Here is a 12,318-nt window from a genome sequence, read left to right on the forward strand (position 1 = left end):
TGGGAAAATCAGAGCAATCATAGTTCAGCCTACTATGGCTGAAACAAAAGGGAACGAGATTGATTTTCCAGGGTTAAATACCCTTCAAGGCTGAAAAAGAGGTTCCAAGGTTTATCACCTTCAAGGTAAGGTATCACTACCAGAGTTTATAACTGATGATGTCAAGGAATTGAATTGCCAAGGTTTAACACCTCACAAGGTGAATAGAATCAAGTGCCCGAGTCTAAGAATCTCAGGGCTGAGAATTGAATTGAATAACCAAGGTTTAACACCTCACAAGGTAAAGAGCAACATATGCCAGAGTCCACGACTCTCAAGGCGAAGACCAAATCAGATAGCCAAGGTTTAACACCTCTCAAGGCAAATAATGTAAGATGTCAGAGTCTACGACTCTCGGGGCGAAGATCAAAATCGAATAACCAAGGTTTAAAACCTCACAAGGCAAAGAAAGTTAGATGCCAGAGTTTATGACTCTCAGGGTGAAGATCAAAATCGAAGAGCCAAGGTTTAACACCTCACAAGGAAAAGAAAGTGCCAAGGTTTAACACCTCACAAGGAAAATAATTGATTAGAAGAGGGTGTACAACCACGAGTTATTGATAGCAAAAGATGCTCCACTATTGGGGTGTCGAAAGATTGATCGATAAATAGGGTAGATTGATAAATAAGATAGCTCACGAAGAATCTTAATTCTCCTGCCTACATATCCATATAGTGCAATAAGGAAATCAGAGCTTTCGTAGTTCAACCTACTACGGCTGAAAACAAGATGATTAAGGAGGAAAAAGAATATGATTGAATGATTGAATGAAAGAATGAAAGAATGTAATAGACTTGATAGTTACTTGATAAGAATCACACTAAAGTCTATGAGTAAAGGTGGATACGATGAGTGTTGGGTCATTCGTCCCATACCCAAAGATATCTAGAATGGGGGTAGGAACTCTCCAGTCCCATTCCTTCTTTACTACTTAAGGCTCGTGACATGTAATTCTCATCTTAACTTTCAAATGGAGAGGGGAGAATCTTTGTTGTTGTTTCTTGTAATGAAGACCTTATCAATCATTCGATTCGAATTGCACTAAAGTCTATGAATATAGGTGAATATGATGAGCACTGGGTCATTCGTCCCATACCCAAAGATATTCAGAATAGGGTAGGAATTCTCCAGTCCCACTCCTTCTCCATTGCTTAAGGCTCGTGTCGTACAACTCGGTTCATGATTGATAAGTTGTTTATGTAGTCCTTGCTTGTTGCATTACTGCTTTGTGAAGGGAGACTTGCCAATCATATGATTCGAATTGTGCTAAAGCTATGAATAAGGGTAAATACGATGAGCACTGGGTCATTTATCCCATAACCAAATATATCAAGAATGGGGGTAGGAATTCACCAATCTCATTCCTTCTCTAATGCTTAAGGCTCGTGCCACACACTTTGAATTACAATCAACAAGCGTTGATGCCTTTGTAGTGCTTGGGAAGTGTAAGACCCCAATTTTGACCCTAAGATCCCTCATGCAATTTCATCATATGCACTAGCATTGGGATCACACATTGGCATCCTCCTTACCCCTCTTTCATTTGGTTTGTTTTGGGAGAGATCACCAAGCACCATGTGATTGTATCATACTTATATATTATCATTTTTCTAACCAAAATACCAAAAATATGTATTAGCATTTGCCTAACCCTTTTGTAGGTAGGGTATGATCCCCATTGATCTATCAAGTTCATATCTAGGGTTTAAGACCCTCATGGCTAAGAGAACAACCAAGTAATGATCCACAATGTCTCTAAGAATCATATATGAGTCCCAATGATCTTTGCATGTTATTTTGATTGAGATTTCTTCAAGAATTTGGAGTTTGTTTGCTTTGGAAGCCGTAGTGTGACTGGGTATCTTGAGTAACTTCTTCAACAAGCTTCCTCATCAATTGATAAACTTTCTCAAGGTACACTTCAAAATTCATCATCTTATGCATATATGATCCACCATGAGCCTAAAAAGTCAAGAGAATTGCAGGTTAACAAGTTGGTTGATGGTGGTTGGCCAAATGAATTCATCTAATCAAAACTAGGTCCCCCCAGACCCTATATCCTACAATTTTCATCATATGAAAATGGTTACAAGAGAAAAGTTACTATAAATGACATTCCAAACAACTTTCATGTTGAGGTATAGAGCTAATTTTTCTTGGAAAGTCATTTTCTATGTTGAAACATTATAGGTCATTTTGTTTAAACCCTAATTTGAAAGTCAACTTCCCAAGGCCATAACCTGCTCAATTTTTATGAGATGAAATATTTCCAAGTTTCACAGTCAAATGCAAGATGTCTACTTCAACTTTTATATTTGTTGCAAAATCTAAATCAACTTTTGTGAGCATGTGATATAAGGATACATTATAGGTCAATTTGGACCAATACCATTGAACAAGTGATTTTCCTCAACTTCAAAAATGCATAACTCTCTCATTATAAATCCAAATGATGTCAAATTGGTAACCATTTTGAATTTCTTTTAAATAGCTACAACTTTTATGAAGACACGTTTCTCATTTGGAGCTCACATAAAAAATTAAGCAAGGTGGAATATTGAAGTATATGACTTGACACTTAGAACAAATTTCAACATGTTGGAATTTCCAAACTTCCACCTCAAAATTCATCATGATCCAAGTTCCAAATGGAAAAATTTTAAACATAAGAGTTGTTCCTCTTGATCTAAGATTTCTAAAGAGTCCTAATTCATTCATTTTGGATTAGGTTTTCTAGGGTTGTGCATGGTGTTAACAGGCCTGCATCAATTGGCAAAATCAAAACCTCAAATGACCATTTCACTTTGGCTTGCCAATCAAGCTTCATTCATACTTCACCACAGTTGAACTTGGACCTTAGTGCATTGTTTCATGGGCATGTACACACCCATGCAAGCATGAACATGACATTGCCAATTTTGGAAGAAATTTCAAGTGTGCAAATAACACTTCAATTTTCTATAAATAGAGACCCTCTGAGCTCATTTGAGAGGATCCTCGTGCACCAACTTTGCTTCCCCTCTTCAAACCCTCACAATTCAAAGGAAAACCTGATAATTTTCACTTCAAAATTGAGTTTGAATCTCACTGTTTGGAGATTCAAAAACTCTAGGATCCAAAGCTTTATACCAATCCTAAGCCACTTCTACAAGCTATTGGAGCAAGACCAAACATGAATTGAAGCAAGAGAGATCAAGTTCTGCATAACATTGAAGGTATTTTCCAGATTTTTTATTCTCTTCGATTCTCACTCAATTCTCATCAATTCTCTTGGATTTTTGGTTGTCTGAAGTCCTACCAATGTAGGCAAGAAGATTGAGTTGCTTTGGGGTCTAATCGAAGCAACTCAGTTGACACACCTCAAAACTCAACTCCTCATATCCAGCAGTGAGGTGGCACGGTTCAGAACCATTGATCCATTTCAAATTGTTTTAATCACGAGCGTTGGTTCTGATTTCCACTTGTGTGGCACGCTGACTAAGTTTCGTCATGGAAGGCGCGTTTGTGTCCACTTGATCTGCCACCTCAATTAATGAGGGAGATCAAGTGGTCCACGTTTTTTTTGTATTTTCTGATTTTCATTTTATTCCTTTGATTTTCATTAATTCATATTAATTTTAATATTGATCCAAAAAATATGAGAGTTTCACCAAAAAAAATTTAATAAAATCAATTTTGAACAAAAATTATTTTTTAGATCATTATTAATATTTTTCATGATTTCATTGATTTTGTGATTATTTTTAATTGTTTAAAAATACTTTTAAGTTTCTTAAAATTCTGAAAGTTTTTCTCCAAGGTCCTTTGACCTTGTTTGACCTATGATAAATCTCATGGCCATTTCTTTGGTGTTTTGATGAGGTTTTAGGAAATTGACCAACCATATTTAATTTAATGAATTATTTTTAGTATATTTAAATTGAATAAATGCCAAATAATTGTGTTGAGCCATTTTGATTGGTTTTGTAAGTTTGACTTGTGTTGTTGGTCCTTGGTCAAGCTTGATTTGACTTTGTTAGATTAAGATCATTGGATTTAGGGGATTGATGAAATGTACATTCCATCTCCCAAAATGAATGAATGATCTTAATTTGGTAAAAGTCCTCCTTTGTCCAATTTGAGGTTGCTCTATCTCCCCTCCCTCTTCATCTCATTCCCCTTCTTTATGCATTCATGTCATGGACCTATGATATCTCTACATCCTAAGGCTAGTTGATTGCAAAATCAACATAAGTATGGATGAGATTAGGCCACCACTTTTGCATATTCTTTTTGTTTGTGGTATGTTTCATGAGCATAGTCCATTATACTATGTCTCTAATATGCATTAACACCAAAACTCTATTGCCCGGCCCCAAATAGTTGTGACTTTTACATAAGTCTAATTATGATTGCTTAACATAACACTAAATTTTGACACAAAAGGCATAGCATTCTAGTTAGTGAGATTGTAAGTCTCCCCTATTTCATCGTATTTTGTGGAAACATGGCCTTGTTTCCTTCCTTTGGAAGGTGTCTTAGTTCAAGGATCCATGCTTGTGATAAGTGGGTTGAGTGTTCTCCAAAAAATGATTTAAAACAAAAGTAAAAGCAATACTAACTTCTAACCTATTAACCACTAACATTTAGTTTCAAGCCTTTATTTTTGATGCACTTTATTTTTTAAGCTTTATTCATTTTCCATTATTCATACCAATCTAATTGTTTATGTTAATGTCATTTTCACTTTGTCCACTTGGACCATATTGTGTGATATATTTTGTTTGTGTACATTGTGATTGCTTGTGTGGTCTTTGACCATTAATTTACATAATAAGAACAAAAAACCCTAAAAAAACATTTTGTGCGGACTGTTGGTTTGATGTGAGACAATTGGACTTAGAATTTAGGCAACACTCCCTATGCAAAGGACTTGGCCAATGCCAACTTTCATGTAACCAAGTGCTTGTAACTTGAAACTTCATCTGATACATCATTGAAGATCCATTTGAGCTCATCTGCAATATGATCATTGTGAAATTGTCATTTTGAACCTGTGACTTATGGCATTGTGGAATTCATCTGCTACATGAGCAAATTTAAAGGAGATCATGCAGTTTCTAAGCTTGGATGTGGCTATCTTTATTTGATGCCTTGCTCTTCAAGTTGATATATTATTCATTATTTGTTGCTTGATTCTAATGTCCAATGGAATTTGGGTTTCTATATGACATTCTTGTCTATTGGATTGCAGCTTATCGGTCAGATCTTTTCAACTCTTAACTTTTAAATTTTTCCTTAGGATTAGTCTCTTCATCTCCTCCCCACTTCTTTAATTTCAAAATCTCTCCCTCCTTTCAAAAATATTATTTGCTTGTGTTTATAGATTTTTGAACTTTGACCACTTTTGCAAACTAGAAACTTTGGCCTTAAGCCATTGTATTTTCAAACTTCTTTTCCTAATCAAACTTGTAAATAGACTTAACCATACTTGACTTAAAATTTTCAAAAGCCAAAAAGAACTAACTCATTCAAACCATTTTAGGCCTTTGTGCCTTTCAAACATAATTTTTGTTAAAAGCAATGTATCCACTTTGAAATTGATACCACGAACTACGAGGTTTTGATCCCTCATTTTTATGTTGGTATGTAGGCACAAGTCTGAAGGTCTTGTCAAACACAAAAATATAATTAATGAATTCTTTTCTCATCCCCCCCCCCCCCCATTCAATTTGTTTGTAAACATCAATTTGAACAAAAATCACATATGCACACAAGAAAGGGTTCCCTAGGAGTACCTAGGACACTTTAAGTGCTAACACCTTCACTCTATGTAACCAACCCCCTTTCCTGTAATCTTTGGCATTTTATTAGTTTTGATTTGAAAACTTCTTATTCTTGGGTTTTGTTCGTACTTTTTCCCTTTTCCTTTGGAAACAATAAAAGCGCGGTGGCGACTCTTGTTATTTGATGTCTAGCTTATCCATTGCTTGATGATCATGAATTTATCGCTACAGAAATTAAGTGGCGACTCTGCTGAGGAGTAGTCTCCAGTGGGGTTAACCTACTTTTTTGTGTGTATATAATTGTATAATTGATGTATGTATATTTGTTTATGTGATATAATCTGCTTGTTATGCTTGGTGATCTCTGAGTGGTGAGATAAGTTCTAACCTGAACTTGAGTGCAATTAAGATAGGAGGATGGTATAGTCATGTTCGACTTGTGTGAAGTAGTCCTTAACAAGTTGGCTTGAGACCCATCTGCTCAGTGGAGACCCTTTTGGATTTGGAAATGTCACACAAGTATTTGTGGTTAGGCAATACTATCTCTAATTTGGGGCCCGAGAAGCTAAGGACCGTAGAACATGTACCCCCTTTAGGCCTATTTAGGACGTAGTGAAAAGACTGTTCAAGTGTAGACTTGATAACAGTTGTTACACGATACTACACTCAGACGAGTTTCTCTTGAGAATATTATGGGTTAATGAGTCAGTCATCCTAACCTGTAATATCTAATAGATGGAATTAAGACTCTGGGAACTTTTTAGAACATGATCTATAGGTTGTTATCCTTAGTTCACTCCCTTGGGATGGTTCTTACCTAGACTCCATGCTCGTGACTTACAACAAACCCTTGATTCTTGGTTGATCCAATCAAGTCTTGTCAATATCAATGGAACTTGGGTGTTGATAAGGTGTAAACCATAATCCACCAAAATGGATGATTGATCTTGACAATGACTTGATTCATCCATTGACCTTTGTTTTCCTTGAGTGTGATCCCTTACTTGTGTTTGTTTCATTCATGCATTCATGCGCATCATAACATTCATCACACGAAAATTTCAAGGAACTGAGGTATTATTTGCAAACATTTTCAGACCATGGATTGTGGACGAAGGAACACTAAGAAGTACAGTTTCAGATGTCCCGACTTGAAAGAGTTAAGGAAGCTAGCATCCTTTGTATTAGATCCCTTGGACTTCAAACAACGTTATGGGAAGCTTATGTCTATCTTGTCTGGTGATGTAGTGGAAGGACTTTTGAGTGTGTTAGTGCAGTTCTATGATCCTCTCTACCGTTGCTTCACTTTTCCTGATTATCAGCTTGTGCCTATGTTGGAGGAGTATGCCCATATCTTGAGGATACCTGTTTCTATAAAAGTGTCGTTTAATGGATTGGAAGAGATTCCCATATCTCATCTTATTGTTGAAGTTCTTCACTTGAAGAAGTATGAGATAGAGGCTCATTGGGTGAAGAAAGGAGGATTATTTGGGTTGCCATCTGATTTCCTCATCAAGGAAGCTACTTCTTTTTCTCAAGCTGGTAGTATGGATGCTTTTGAAGCTATCTTTGTGTTGCTCATCTAAGGATTAGCTTTGTTCCCTAACATTGACGATTTTGTTGATGTTAACGCCATTAGAATTTTCTTGATTGGAAATCCTGTGCCTACTTTGTTGGGTGATATGTACTTCTATTTGCATCTAAGTAATTCTAAGGGTGGTGGAACTATTGTTCGTTGCATTCCTCTTCTATACAAGTGATTTATTTCGCACTTGCCTCAGACACCTGCTTTTGTGGAGAACAAACAATGTCTACGGTGGTCTTAGAGACTTATGTCTCTCACTAATGATGAATTAGTTTGGTATGATCCTTCTTTGTGTAGTTTGAAGATTATTGATTGTTGTCGTGAATTCTCCAATGTGCCTCTCATTGGTACACAAGGAGGAATTAACTAGAACCCTGCTTTGGCTCGTCGTCAACTTGGGTTCCCCTTGAGAGACAAACCTAATAACATGTCGTTAGAAGGTCTTTTCTATCAAGAGGGTAAAGATCCCCAACATTTGAAGCAGAAGATTGTGCATGCTTGGCATAATGTGCATAGGAAAGGAAGATCTGATCTTGGTCCGTGCAATTATGTAGCTTTGGAAGCTTACACTCTTTGGGTGAAGAAGAGAGCTTTAGAATTAAAGATGCCATATCCTTATGAAAGACCTATGTATGTGGTTGTGGTTGAGCCATTAACTCTCCCTAACCAATATGTAGATGAGTTGGAAGACGCACTCGCCAAGATGAAGCGAGAGAAGGATATGTGGGAAGAGCGATTCCATATGTTATACCCCTAAATTTTCCCTCCCCTTTCTCACCTATGTATCCAATCACTTGATCAGAAGATGACTTGCATACATCCATTACTCACCCACATGCATCATTCCTCATGGATTCAAAAGAAACTTGGGCCCATAAAGTTAGGACTCACACAGGTATCAAAGTCCAAAGGCATGGGTTGATCACATCATCAGCATAAGGAATGTGAAACCCTAATGAGGATAGTGAAGGCTGGATTTCAACAAAGGTGTGGCCAATCCTATGGGGTCTTCAAAGCCCTAATTACTCAAGATATGATGATGGGATCCTAGGGGGCCTCTCTGAATCTGGGCTTGGCCATCAAAAACCTAATGCAGGCTCATATATTGGAATATTTGTTGTTGAAGCTTATGGTTTGATTCAAAGGGCTTTCTTGAGGGGTAGGCTTCATAGAAACCCTAATCAAGAAGGAAATGGTCTTGATGGACTTTGTGGCTTGACTTTCCATTTGGAGACATCCAAAACCCTAACTCCATCCACCTTTCACCCACTGACTGGTTGGCACCACCTTGATCTTTGTCTTGACTCAAGTCTCATGGCTTTCATGATTTTCTCCACCCTTCTCATCCTATCTAATCACCTCAAGCACAAAGTCCACTCTTGGTTCACTTTCATCTGGTCATTGGTCTTATTCATCTTAGTCGCAATGCTTGGTTGTTTTGTTCATGGATGGTTTTGCCTCCTTAAAACACTAAAGCCTATTGTATCACAATCCAAGAGGTATTTGTCCTTTGATTCATAGTTAAGCCTTAACCTTGTTTCATTAGGTAATAACCTTATTCATAAACCATTCCATTTACAAGTCATGACCATGTTCATTTCAATTCAAGCACATACCAATACAAAATCCATTGTAAAATGAAAACAACTTGAGAACCATTTAACATCCAAATATCCATATATAAACCATCACATTGATCATTACATGAAAAATTACAAGTCTTGGCAACTTTTGACCAAATGTTGACTTTGGTCAATAGTTGACTTTTTGGTCAACTTTGACCAAAGTCAATCCAAATCCCTAATACCTTAAATTCTCATCCTAAAACCCTAAAATTTCCCATTCTAGTCTAATCTTCCAAAGCCATGACAATATTAGACTTGCACCTTGCACTTGTTTGTTTCAAAATCCATGGTGAGATATGGCAATACACTTCCTGTTTTTTCTTTCATGCACACATGACCTGTAAAACCAAGTTAAAACATGGAACAAGGTTTTAGTAGAAGCATGGAAGAACAAGGCATTGAAACCACAATAGATTAACAACCACAACATGCCATAACCAAACCTGAACTTGCAACCTACAACTGCAGCAAATAAGGCAATCGCAGCTCAACAACTTGAAACCACAGTAGGCTACAGTGAACCATACCTGAACCTGCAGCAGACCACATCCTGACCAAGCCACCACATTGGACATCAACTTGCAGTCCAAACATGAGCAAATACGACCCGTAAGGCATGAGAAACAAGGAACACCAAATCCTGCAGCAAACACGTAGTATTACAGGGACTTGCAGCATCCACAATCTTACCAAATCCATGCCTAACAAGTCATAATTGCAGCCAGATCTAACTATGTAAACTTGCATCAACATGAGTCAAGCTTCCTGTAAAAACCACAACACATACCTACAGCACATTATGGCCATCATGCAATATGCACCCAAATGCCTAAACCTAGCAACAAAAATCACATACCAGGGCAACACAAGATATTCAATGACTACACACCAACTCTGACCAACATCCTTGGTCATCCAACATCAACAAAGCATGAAGGATGTAGCAATCAAAAGACAGTAGATGAGACAAATCACCAAGTCAGAAACATTGGTCAAGAACCCTATAAGGGAAATTCAAAAGCATCATCCTTGCACTAGCCAAACAAAAACCTCACAGACCTTGGATCACACGAAAACCATCACATGTTAGTAGCAATGTTGTTAGGGCTTTGATTGAATTCTTAAAGCTGAACAGGAGAATGAAGGGGACCAGTGTGGAATGCATCTTGGGTACCATGGTTGCATGAGAAATTCCATTTGGGTATTTCCAGCATTTAATGTCACATGAAAACTCCCCATAAAAACCTGCAGTGGACACATTTGACATTGCTACACTTTGGCCTGGAATTAGCAGCATTTCACAGCATCCTACAAGCCAATGTTGCACACAATAACCACCTATAGCTCATGTGCATTTTAACCAACCCAACAATTCACAACATCGACTTATAAGCCTAACCTGCAATGACCAGTTGTGAGCATTCACTTGGCGCTTCCTGCTTCCATAATCTCCCTACTTCAGTGATACCATAACTGTTTGACAGATGAGCAAAACCTGCAACATACATGATATGTCAAACCTTCACATAGCCATCTTGCACAACAAAATCGAATAATCAAACTAACATTTCTATCATCAAAGACCTAGCAATGCAGAAGCAGTTCTACAACAACAAGATCATGAGATTGCCTTGCAACACCATGACTGTACCAACTTGCATCGAGCCAAACCCAAAACCTATTTCAAACTCAAGCTAAACCATGCAGTTCCTGCAACTCAACCATAACACAAGACCTGCAACCAGCTGCAACATAAACCAGCCTTTTACATTAGCATCATGAACAACAAGCTGACAAAACAAGGAAGTTGGTTAAAGATTGCAGTATAATACACAACCATCATTGGTAGTGTAGCAAAGCCATGAGCAGAAATTACGACCAATGGGCTGGTGCAGACAGTGGAAAACCTAGACTTGTAATGGCTTACAAAACACCCTGCAATGTATAGCTAATAAACAACAATGCATTCTCCTATCACATCAATGAAGCTTTGAACCAGAGCACAGGCATAACAGTACCTGTCCATTAGAAGTGCAAAGTTCATAACCAAGCAATTGATCAACCTGCATCCCAACAACATAACATCAACCTATTGCAGCCATAACATAACACTCACAATAGTTCAAGTCATTAACCATTGGCTTTAAAAGAAAACATGCGCAACAGGTCAGGACTCAAGCTATTAGACAAAATCCACTTAAGTTATGACCTATGTTATCCAGTCAACAAAAAAACAAAGCTTGCTCATTCACCAACTAACATAACCATTCCTAACTAACTAAGTCAAGTTTACTTAACTGAGTTTGCAACTAACTCAGTGAGTCAATGTTAACTAACTCCTAACCAAAAGCCATTTGAATCCAAACCTCATTGCAAGCCTACCAAAGTTCCAAACCTCTTATCTATTTAAACAACTTCACTATCATCATTTGAGTCTCTCGAACACTTTGCTTAGAAAATTCACTCTCTCTGCAATCTCTTCCCTCACCCTCACCAAAGTTCTCTCTCTCTCTCTCTCTCTCAAAATCCATTGAAGCTTCAATTTAGCTTGATCTAAACCACCTCACTCTCACTCTGCATCAATCCAGTTCAGAAGAAGAAGAAGGAGACGAAAAGAAGAAGAAGAAGGAAGAATCAAGGTCAGGAAACTTACCGGCGAATTCTCCGATCATCTTCTCCGGTATGTCATTTTTCATTTTGCATCATTTACTTGCTCTGAGCATGCCAAGGTGTAGTATCCATGATAGGAAGTAGAAGCCCCATAGTTGTAGGGATTGGTCTGAGACATACACCATTTAATTTGAGTTTCGAATGTTAGGGTTCCTCTCTGCTTAGGTTCAATTCAACCAAAGTTGTGATTATTTGCCTATTCCAGTCCCATGTTCGTGATTAGCTTGTCACGGCGCATCCAATGGTGGTGGTGGTTATGTATAATCCAACACCGGCAACGGTGACGGACGTCGGTGCGGCGAGCCAAGGTGAACAACAGTGAGGCTGAGCGCGCGCATGGAGGCATTTTGACTCTGTTGACTTGTCTAAGTCAACAGAGGTGAGTTGATTGGGCTTAAGTGGATAAGGCCCATGGATATTACTCTTTACACACCATGATTACTAATACACTACCCAGGGATTTAGGAAAAAATAGAATTGGGCTTGACCAAGCCCGTTAGCATCTTTCACTAGTTTCCCATGCAGTTTCACTTTTCAACCCCCTAGTTGGAATAATTGAGAGTTTAATTGGACTCAGACGTAGCCCACTTCTTTTTCCACCCCCCCCCCCCCCCCCATTTTTTGAATTTTGCT

At 38.0% G+C, this 12,318-nt stretch overlaps 1 long non-coding RNA gene across 6 annotated transcripts; it reads right to left on the reverse strand.

Annotated features, from left to right (window-relative positions):
- Window positions 1-9,043: 9,043 nt before the first annotated feature.
- On the reverse strand, window positions 9,044-12,035 carry LOC127103383 (uncharacterized). 6 transcript variants are annotated; one of them, XR_007794773.1, is made up of 7 exons: window positions 11,669-12,035; window positions 11,034-11,078; window positions 10,600-10,760; window positions 10,415-10,510; window positions 9,872-10,323; window positions 9,543-9,780; window positions 9,044-9,353 (listed from the first exon to the last, which is right to left on the reverse strand). It is a non-coding gene; the product is annotated as an uncharacterized LOC127103383 (long non-coding RNA). The 6 variants fall into 6 exon arrangements; XR_007794772.1 differs by adding an exon at window positions 10,853-10,950 and having other exon boundaries at window positions 9,543-10,323; XR_007794769.1 differs by having other exon boundaries at window positions 9,543-10,323.
- Between the last annotated feature and the right edge of the window lie 283 nt (window positions 12,036-12,318).

This window comes from Lathyrus oleraceus, chromosome 7 (genome assembly GCF_024323335.1).
Source record: "Lathyrus oleraceus cultivar Zhongwan6 chromosome 7, CAAS_Psat_ZW6_1.0, whole genome shotgun sequence".
Lineage (NCBI taxonomy): Eukaryota > Viridiplantae > Streptophyta > Magnoliopsida > Fabales > Fabaceae > Lathyrus > Lathyrus oleraceus.